The sequence below is a fragment of the Meriones unguiculatus genome, chromosome 3 (genome assembly GCF_030254825.1).
Source record: "Meriones unguiculatus strain TT.TT164.6M chromosome 3, Bangor_MerUng_6.1, whole genome shotgun sequence".
In the NCBI taxonomy this organism is placed as follows: Eukaryota; Metazoa; Chordata; class Mammalia; order Rodentia; family Muridae; genus Meriones; species Meriones unguiculatus.
In genome coordinates this window covers 189,138,646-189,149,575 of record NC_083351.1, presented here as the reverse complement: position 1 = coordinate 189,149,575, position 10,930 = coordinate 189,138,646, and positions in this window count along the sequence as shown.

Below are 10,930 nucleotides of genomic sequence, written 5' to 3'. Positions count from 1 at the left end.
GTCGCTACAGCTGGGATACAAAGTAATAAAATGTAATTAATAAAATATATATATTTTTTTAAAATCCAGGGGCTGCCCATCCCAGTCCTGAGCCACAAGTCTACACTGCCACTTTGTGGTTTCAGATGCAGTAACCTCACTACTTTTCCAATGAACAAGTATCAAGAGACCCTAATCACACCTCCCCACCCCACAACTCCCAGGCTGCTTGCTCAAGAAATCATGTTGTTGACGGTAATTAATATTTATTATTGACTTATCTTTTAGTTAAGCAGCGTTTATTCCTAAACAGCTCTATAACCAAATCACCACAAAGAGACTATGGTTTATTTAATTAACCTAGAGCATAATGCTGGACAATACTTATTCCACCCTAAACCTCCAAGCCCACATAGTTTTCTACCATTTAGATTCACCCATTATACTTGCTTTTAGTGATATCTTTGGTCCGGTTCATTTCTCCACGTGGTTCCAAGACCTCTCCTCCAGATCTCCTTTCCTCTCTCACCTCCTTCCTCTTCCTTCCTCACCCCAGACCAGGATGTCCCACCCTATCCTCTCCGTTGGGCATTGTGGCTGGTTGTTTTAATTGACAGTATAGAAAACAAATGGTGGCATGTTTACAGAAACTTGAGACAGGTGATGCTTAGAATAAGGATTACAATGCAATGTCGGGATTTAAACCCGACATTGTGGGGGAGAAAAATCAGCATTTGAATAAACAAGGGTAAACTGTATACATTCCAAAAGAACATTATACCAACATTCATGCAGGAAACCAAAGCTATGTATGTCTTTCTGTTTTGATCTTTTATTAACTTCTCAAATTTCAGAACAGTAGACCTGCTAAAACAGCTGTAGTTTTCATTGCTATGACTTATCAAATGACTTTTTTTTTTTTTGTTACAGTCTTTGATACACTGTTGATTTTTCACTTGGGTTTCTTTCCTCTTGTGATTAACCAGAAACTTTCCAAACAACTTCATGTTACAGATATGTTTTGAGAGGCTAGGTGAGGAAAGTAAAACCTAGGACATTTCATTTGGGACTTGAGTCAAAACCAAGAGAAACAACTTTACCACAATACATTCTTCTCTTTTTATTTTAAAAATTTTCATGTGGTTGTGCTTTTATTATTTTTTATGTTCTAGGTCACTACTTTTAATTGATCATGTTTAAAAACTGGCTGTTTCTCCTGTGCTCTATTTAGGACCAGGTTGTCCTCTTACACCAGAAAGCTAGGATAGGGGAGGGCATGTCTACACGTAAAGACACTCAGTGTTTTATACACTGACTGAGCATGACAGCTGTTACAGTAACTGTTGAAGTAGCTTCAAAGTCTTTGTCATAATTGCCGGAGGCAAAGAATCTGCAGAAGCCCACCAGCAAAGTGAACAGTACCTGAGTGGGGAGTGAGGACAAATCACACTACACACAGGATCAGCTTGAAAGGGCTGTCAGTCTGACTGAAGCAGCAGTGGGTTTATTTCAGGGTTCATTATTTATAGACAAAACAAAAACAAGTCACATCAATATAAAAAAGAAAAAAGTGTGAAAATGCATAAATTCTTTTCAAAAACTACCTCCCCAGGTGAAAACATAACAAAGCAGCTTAACAAGCATCTCTTCACAGCACAAGCTTGGCCGCAGGTGTGTTGTTTTAGCCAGAGGCCATTTGCATTCAGGTGCTTCTGGGTTACCTGGAGCATCTGGGACTGTCTCTCAGGCTGGCTTTGTCTGTAGCTGCATACCACAGCTCTCCACAAGAATCCAGGCCTTCTCCCTGCACTTTCAATTCTGCTGTTTAGAAAGATTCTTCTCAGAAATAATATTTCTTTTATGGTGAATTCTCATCCCACAGGACTGATAAAGGGGTATGGAACACAATCCAGGGAGAGATATTCTTCCACTGAAAACGTAGATGTCAGAGTTTTAATCCCAGCTCTATGCACAATTTGCTATTTAGGTCAAGACTGCAGCTAGACTAACCACTCCTTTTGGCACACTTTGCTATCAGGACTAATTCCTAAACATCTACTGAGCTGTAATCACCCACAGTTGGTCTCATGTCAACAGCCTTAATATATTGCTGTCGCTTGATTTGATTACTACATGATAAGACTACTAGAGAAAGAAAATAACATTATTTCCCAGAAGCCTTTACAAGCTTTCGTAGAGTAACCGAGATACCATTCCATCCAACCTACTCCCAAGAACAGTCTTTTCTCGGTTCAGTTTGTTTGTTTGCTTGCTTGTCTGTGTCTGCCTGTAATCTTAGGGATTGAGCCCAGGACCTGCTATGAATATCCTAGCCAGCACCAATTAAATGTTTTCTTCATAAGAATTGCTGTGGTCATGGTGCCTCTTCACAGTAATAAGCCCTAATTATGATACCCAGCAAGGTGTCATCTGGTCAGTTTCCCTAGGGAAAACATTGGGTGGTGAAACAGTTGGGCAGTTTCCCTTTATTATTATTATTACTTGTATTATCAAAGATGGCCCAACTGAGCACATCAATTTTACTTCACACATAAGGGAGGTAGAATTCATGTTGTCAACTATGGAAGTCCTATGATGTTTCTCTGGTAGGTTCACTTTGTAACATGTTTTTGCCCATTTCATACCTCTTGTGACATCTTCCCTTATAAAGAATTTGTAATTATCCTCATACTCTTTTTCATCATGTAGTAAGTGACACCATTGCCATTCACATTCTCAAGCTTGGGGTTCTTTTATTTTCTTCTTTTATACTCAAGGGCCTCCGCCCCACGTCCAAATAGCTAATTGAGCAGTTGGTTATTCATCCTCCATAATAAATCCCATGTTTCCTCAGGAGTCTTCTGAATGGACTGTGGCCTTTTTCTTTCATGAGTGTTCACACAGCAATTAAAACAAATTCCTTAACATCTGAGTCCTTAGCCACTCTTCATGAGTCCATGTACGGCTTACATTTTCTACCTGCTGAGAGCTTGTGTCTCCTAATGGCAGTAATGTATATTAACAACAAACCAAGCTGACCAGTCACAAAGTCTGTTTCTAGGTCTAGACAGAAATACAGCTTCTGTTATTTAAAAGAGTGCTTTCATATTGTGTCTGACCTATGCCAGAAACACAATTAGTATGGCCATCCAAAAGGGAGCAAGATACTGTTGTGGGGTATTCATCAGAGAAGATTGCTTGAACAATAGGTTTAAGTCAATAGAAAGTCTTTATTACCTGGCCAGCAACTACTCTGGGTTTTTGGGATCTCACTGTAGCCCTGAGTCTTTCTCAGGGTGAGCTTTTAATCACACATACACACACACACACATACACACACACACACAAATATCCTGGGTTGACATACTTTAGTTATCAAGAACAATTAGCCAGAAGCAGAACTATAGAAGCCAAAAAGCAAGGTCAGTACATTTAGAGACTTTCCCAGAAGTATATGAACTTTCATGGATTGAGCCTTTGTTTTAGTTTTGGCAGGTGGTGCTGTCTACATGTTGAGTTTTGCAACATGGCACTTCCAACATGGAGTGAGTTGTGCTAAGGTCTCAGGGCCTACTAAGGTCTGGGGCCCTGTTATAATAGAATGTAGGAAAATAAAATGATAAAAAAGAAAATGAAATTAGTTAAAAGGAATAGAAAGAAAGTGTGGTCACCACATGTTTACACTATTTATTCTTCTTAGGAATCTGATTTGTTCAGAATTTCTGAACTGGGATTAAAGTAAAGTATTGGATTAAACAGGGATGTTTTGTTTATTTGTTTCATTAAAAAAATGTAGTTTTACTATGTATGTGATTTTTCTTATAATGGATTGGAATATAATGAAATAGAAAAGTTTCTTATAATGGATTAAAAATACAAAGTCATAAATATCTTTGCAATATTAATTTTTATTGTTATCCTAAAATAAAATTTCTCTAATTATGCTTTTACAAAAGCACAATCACATGTGCATGGGTATTTTGACACACAGAAGACAATAGGGTGCAAGTTAGTAAGCTCCATGGTCTTTGCTTGACTTCCTACCTTGCAGTTCATGTCTGACTTTCATGATGGGCTGAAATTTGTAAGAGGAAATAAACCCTTTCCTCCCTGAGTTGCTTCTGATTCTAGTGTTTGCTACAACACTAAAAGGAAAACTGGCAACTACCATAAGGTTCAAGGGAAAATATTTGGAAACAATCCCTCAGAAACTGGGCCTGATGGCATAGGCCAGTGATCCCTGTTACTCTGGCAGCTGATTCAGGGGGGCATGCCTGGACTGCAGAATGAGTTTAAACACTGCCTGGGCAACTTTGTGAGACCCTATCTCAAGGTGACAAAGGAACAAATATGTTTTAAATAAATAAATACATACATACACAGGGACTTCTCGGGGACAGAGTGTTTGCTTAGCATGTATGAGGCCCTAGATTCCATCTCTTGTGAAAATAATAAAAGAAAAAGCAATAACAGCATTTCTGTGGAGCACCTAACATGAAGTTAAAACACCCCCAAAATAGGCTAAAACTCACTTGTCTAATAGTGTGTAAAACAGCAACCTCTTCACAGCAAGGACTCAGCAAACACCAGCTGTCCCTGCTATAGCTTAATGCCATGTCTACTGTCAGTGTCATGTTTAATTCCACCATTAAATGAAGACCCCAAAGGATGGAGCGATGTCAGATGCAAATACGGCTATGCTGTCAAAGCAAACAGTTGGCAAGGACCCACACTCTAAGGCTTCATAATTAGGTAATAGGAACATGTAACTATGTGTGTATATGCATGTGTGTCAGTTTGTGTGTGTCTTTCTCTCTTTCTGATATAAAAGTGATTGTGAGAAAAATTTAAAATATAAAGCCTAATACACTTTTTTTTTTAGCCAAATACACTTGTGTGACTGACTTAGAGTGCACATCTGGATAGCTGGTAGATTTCTAGTCATTTCTCTTTGCTAGTCAGTTCTCAGAGCCTCAGATTCACTGGGCTGAAGGCTGTAGGAAGTTGAGGCATTCGTTAGGCAATGATCTGAAGCTTTAGATTAGAATAAAGAAGCATTCCCAGCCCTAGCTATTTGTTAGATTCCTCTGGGAGGTCTTGTTTTCTTGTATAATACCCGCAGAGACTCGGATTCAACTGACCTGGGGACCTGAGGTGATAGACAAGGTCTCATGATGTAGCCCTGGCTGACCTGGAACTTCCTAAGTAGACCAGGCTGGGCTTGATCTCACAGAGCTCCACCTGTCTCTGCCTCCCAAGGGTTGGGATTAAATGTGTGTGCCATCATGCCTCAAAGTGACAATCCTAAAAATGGCTCAGGACTTCTAATACATGGTCAGGATGAATGTTGCTTTATGTATATATGTCAGCTACCATGTCTGTTTGCATGCCTCCATGCCCCACCCCCTGAGGATTATGGATTGAAGCTCTGAAACTGTAAATATGCCCTAATTAAATGCTTTAATTTGTAAGAGTTGCCATGGTCATGGTGTATAGCAGGACTTTCTGCACCTGCTAGAATATTTATAATCAATATTATTAATATTATTAGGCCTTTAGCTAGGCACACTCTAAGCTACTCTAACCTGACGCCCCCTGGCTCTATGCCCCACCAAGTGGCCAGCTCTACCTCTTTGCTGGTGTTCACATCTGTCCACCTCCAAGTCCAGCTGGCAAATTCTCTTGCATCTCATTTTTCTCCCAGAGACCCTCTCTCAGCCCAGAAGTCCTGCCTTTCCTTTTCTGCCTAGCTATTGGTTGTTAGATCTTTATTAAGCCAATCAGCAAATGAGGAAGGTGAATGTTTACAAAACATGAAGCAGGTGATGATTCATAAGAATAATACCAAAATCTGGCCAGTACTCAGCTCTCTGCCAGAACAGCAATCAACACTTGAATATACAGAGACAACCTTCACACAGTGCACAAAAAGGTCACCCCAACAATGGTATCATTCAGTAGTAGAACACCGTTGCAGGCAGGGGGACAGAACTTTCGCTAGTGAAATCTTTATAGTCACTAATAGAAAATATGATCTAATGTTTTGTGTGAATGAATGACATGTACATGTTCCTGAAGTCATTAAACTATTCTCAAAGTCCAGGCCAGGCTATCTCTTATCTATGACACATTAATTGTTAGCTCAGCTTCAGATCACTCTAGTTTATGAAGCCCACCAGTAGCTTACCTGACAGACCCTAAATCCCACCCAAAACACCCAAATACCAAATAACCTTGCCATTGGCTGTGGCATTAAGGATGAAGTCAGTACTATTAGCAATTAAGGCAAAGATTAGAGAAAATTGAGAAATAGCTATCATTCAGCTGGAGAGAGTTAGTATCTTAATATTTCTCATTATCTTTGGAAATATGGCTTCACTTGTGCTAATACTTGCATTGTATTAAACACAATTTCAACAACTTTGTCATGTATAGTTACATATGTGTGATACATTAACATGGATGCTATATTTATACATCTAGTACATATATATTTACGCATATAGTTTTGAAATTATTTGTGAAATAAAACAGGATAAATAATGACAGTTTCCTCACAGTCTGATGAGCAAAGTAGTTGCAGATGGTGGACACCCTGTCATCCATGGCCTGGAACATGAAATGCTTTCCTGGTACAAGAGTTTATGGGATGTGCTGGACACACTGGGGAGACTTTCGGATGCGCTTTTGCTGTTCTCAGTAACTGCTCCTGGACAACTAGCTTTAGCTCACAGATGGCAGTGTGTTCCATGTCTCCTCTCCAGGGAACCAAAGTGTCTAGGCATGGTGTTTTACAATCTTTGGTCTTTATTCTTCTTCCATCTAAAGTTTTAGTGACTTAACAACAGCTTGTTTCAAATTGTTTTAAATAATTTTTGGAATTTAAATTTTTTTAAATTTAAACTTTCTCCTTCCCTTTCCATCCTCCAACCTGTCATATGCCCCCTCCATTGCTCTTTTAAATTCATAGTTAATAGTTGTTACACACACACACACACACACACACACACACACACATACACATACAATCTGTCTATTTGTCTGTATATTCCTAATATGAATTTTAATATGGTATTCCTACTTAGCTGACATAGCCTTTTGATGGTCATTCAATGAACATTTCACCAAGTGGCTCCCTCATCCTCTATGGTTTCAGGGTTTGTTACTGAAAACTGGGGAAGGTGCATGCTGGAAGGTGACAGTGGGGGATTTGTCCAGACCAATTTTTAGAAGTCACATGCATATCAGGCAAATGGTGAGAACTAGAAAAGATCATCCTGAGTGAGGTATCCCAGAAGCAGAAAACACACATGGTATATACTCACTTATAAGTGTATATTAGACATATAATATAGGATAATTATACTAAAATCTGTACACCTAGAGAAGCTAAGCAAGAAGGAGGACCCTGGGTAAGATGCACAATCTGCATTTAAAAAGGCAAATTGGATGGACATTGGAAGAGGGTGAAAACGGAACAAGATAGGAGCCTACCACAGAGTGCCTCTGAAAGACTCTACCCATTAGGGTATCAAAGCAGATGCTGAGACTCACAGCCAAACTTTGGGCAGAGTACAGTGAATCTTATGAAAGAAAGGGGAGACAGAAAGACCTGAAGGGTCTGTAGCTCCATAAGGAGAACAACAGAACCAAAAAACTAGGCCCAGGGGTCTTTTCTGAGAAAAATACTCCAACCAACGACTATGTATAGAGATAACCTAGAACCTCTGCACAGATGTAGCCCGGGACAGCTCAGTCTCCAGATGGGCTTCCTAGTAAGGGTCTGTCTCTGACATGAACTCAGTGACTGGCTCTTTGATCTCCTCCCCCTGAGCAGGGGGGTGGGGCAGCCTTACCAGGCCACAGAGGAAGTCTATGAAAGACAGCCCTTATGAGACTTGATAGGCTAGGGTCAGAGGGAAGGGGAGGAGGTCCTCCCCTATCAATGGACTGGGGAAAGGGCATGAGAGGAGAAGAGGAAGGAGGGAGGGTGGGATTGGGAGGGAATAAAGGTGGGGGCTACAGCTGGGATATAAAGTGAATAATTTTTTTTTTAAGTTTTTTCTTTGTTAATAATGAAAAAACAAATTTTATAATTTTGGATCAATAAACTTTTTTTAAAATTCTTTATTAATTACACTTTTGCCACACTAACTCCAGAACTGTCTGTGTAGCATAAAAATATGTTATGCAAGCATAAAATTATGCAAACAGATGAAAAGACACGTTTCCTACGGGAATCAGCTTCCTGATTCCCCTAGCAAGAACCCTAACATGGCCATCTAAGCCAAAAGACGTATTTTAAGTCCCACGCTTACTTGGTTACAGGATTAAATTGATGAGCTTTTTTGCTGTTTCTCTATGATTCTTGAAACAGTACAATTAACTATTCAAGGAAACATTTCTAATAAATCACTAAAAGCTTTATCAAATAAGAGTAGAAGGAAAATAAAATTTTAGGAGAGGTAATAAATCAGATTCACCATCAGGAATTGCTTGTGGAAAAACCAAACATTGTAGGTAGTAAAAGGACTAGAGTTTTAGGGCTTTCTAAAGAAAATGTTTAATCAGGATCTGTTAGGATAAATGCTCTGGATATTTCCACTGCAGTAAAGCTACTACAAAACCATTACCTAACACAGGTATTTATGATGAGGCAGAAAGAAGATAGGCAAACATAGGAGGTCAAAAAGTTTTGTATTATAAGTTTTACGGACAGGCTAGCTCAAGCATCTTAAGGAAAGAGTGTAAATCCTTAGCAAGCCAAACAGGAGGAATTCCTCTCAATGCTTACCTCCAGGGGGGTTGTAAATCTTTAGCCGACCTAGTTCGGAGGATTATTAACAACCCCTAATTAACTAACAATAAACTACGTAAACAGACCACAAGTTTAACAAGCCCCTGGCCCTCTACTCGCTAAATTGGCAAACAAGTCACTAGTTCTATGTTTGCTCTGCTTAAGAGGCTGTTAGGCCAAGATTTTTTGTAGACGCTGCTTCTACCAGGTTACTCTTTCAGTTAAAATATAAACTTTGTAAATGTTCCGGGGGATATGTCAACTTTAAGGTGCTTCTTTGTAAGATTACTATAAAAGTGTTGGCTTGACTTCATTAAAATGCAGAAGATCCAAACCAATACCACCTGGTGTGGGTCTGACTGTGCCTTCCTGATATCCGGATTCTCTGATTTTCCCGCGGACGCGGGGCACCCGAGGGGGCCGGTCCGTGGCACACTTTATTCACTTTGTATCCCCCCTGTGGTTCTCTCCCTCCTCCTGTCCCAATCCCTCCCTTCCTCCACCATCTGCATGCATGCCCCTCCCCAAGTCCACTGATAGGACTTTTCTTTTCCTTCCTTCTGATCCTAGTCAATTAGGTCTCATCAGGAGTGGCTGCATTGTCTTCTTCTGTGGCCTGGTAATGCTGCTTCCTCCTCAGGGGGAAGTAATTAAAGAGCAGGCCAATCAGTTCATGTCAGAGACAGTCCCTGTTCCTATTACAATGGAACCCATAAAGTGAATAAATTGTAATAAATAAAAATTATATTAAAATAGTTATATAAAAAAAGAAAAAAAAAGAAGTCACATGCATAAATGCAACTCACATTCTTTGGCTTATATCCTGGTCACATGATCAAGCCTAATGAAAAGTAAGCTGGGAAATTTAGTGTATAAGCACACAAAGCAAAGCAAATAGATTTTGGTGGGAAACCAGCCATTTTGACTGATGCAGCTAGACATCAGCGACATGAATGTGCTGTGATTTCCTCTCTGTCTTGGGCTAACCTCTGGAAAAGAACAGTTGAGTATTTCAAGGGTAGCCTCTGCCTCGCTGAGCATGGAGCACAACTGACGGAGATCCTCCCAGGCCTTAGCAAGGCAGATTCCAGAGATGGGAGGAAAAGGCTGGTTTAACATGATTTTTTTATCCAATCTCATTCTTCAGAGGAATGAAGAAAAGGAACTGCAGAGGTGCTGTTCTAGGAAATGTTGTTTACCTAGAAATATGAAGAGAACAAAGCAAGTGCCTCATCCCCAGGCCAGTGACTAAGTAATTGCCCAGAAGCCACTGTATGTCATCTTTTGACATACTCTTTCCTTCCAGATTATCTCATGTATAGACAGCCTATTTAAATTACTAATAAAATAGTCCTTAATACATCTTTGAGATTTGTTTTGGAGACATAATCTTATTATGTAGCTCCAGCTAGCCTGGAACTTGAGATATAGGTGAGGCTATCCTCTAACTGAAGGAGGCCCACCTGCCTTTGCCTCCAAAGCACTGCGTTTAGAGATGTGCACAACTGTATCCAGTGTTGTTGAGATTTTAAAAATGACTTAAGTCTTTTCACCTTATGTGCACGAGTGTTTTCCTCCATGTGTAAATGTCCTCCATGATATCAGAGGGGGCCAGAAAAATGGTGCTATATCTTCTAAAAGTGGAGTTAGAGATGGGTGTGAGCTGCCATTTGGATGCTGAGAACTGAACCCATGTTCTCCATAAGAGCAGCAAATACTCTTAACCCCTATGCCATACCTCCAGCCACCAGTTTTGACATTTTAAATAGACTTTTAAGAATACTATTTCCTTTTATGTTTGTATTTTTGTTGTTGTTTGATTTGAGACAGGGTCTTATGTAGCTCAGGATAACTGTGACATTCTGTTTCTCCTACTTCCACCTTCTAGGTGCTGGATTGCAGGGATAAGCCCATGCCCAACTTTAAGTACTATTTTAGCAACTTGGCCATATATTTACATATATGTATACATGCACATACATATACATATTTATATTTAGAATTGAAAGTCTTCAAGGAATAAAATATAAGAAATGGGCAGGTCCCTTGTAGACTGAGCATAAGTGAAGTGGCTGCAGATGGTGGACACTCTGTCATCCATGGCCTAGAGCATGGAATGCTTTCCTGGTACAAGCAGCTTATGAAATGCACTGG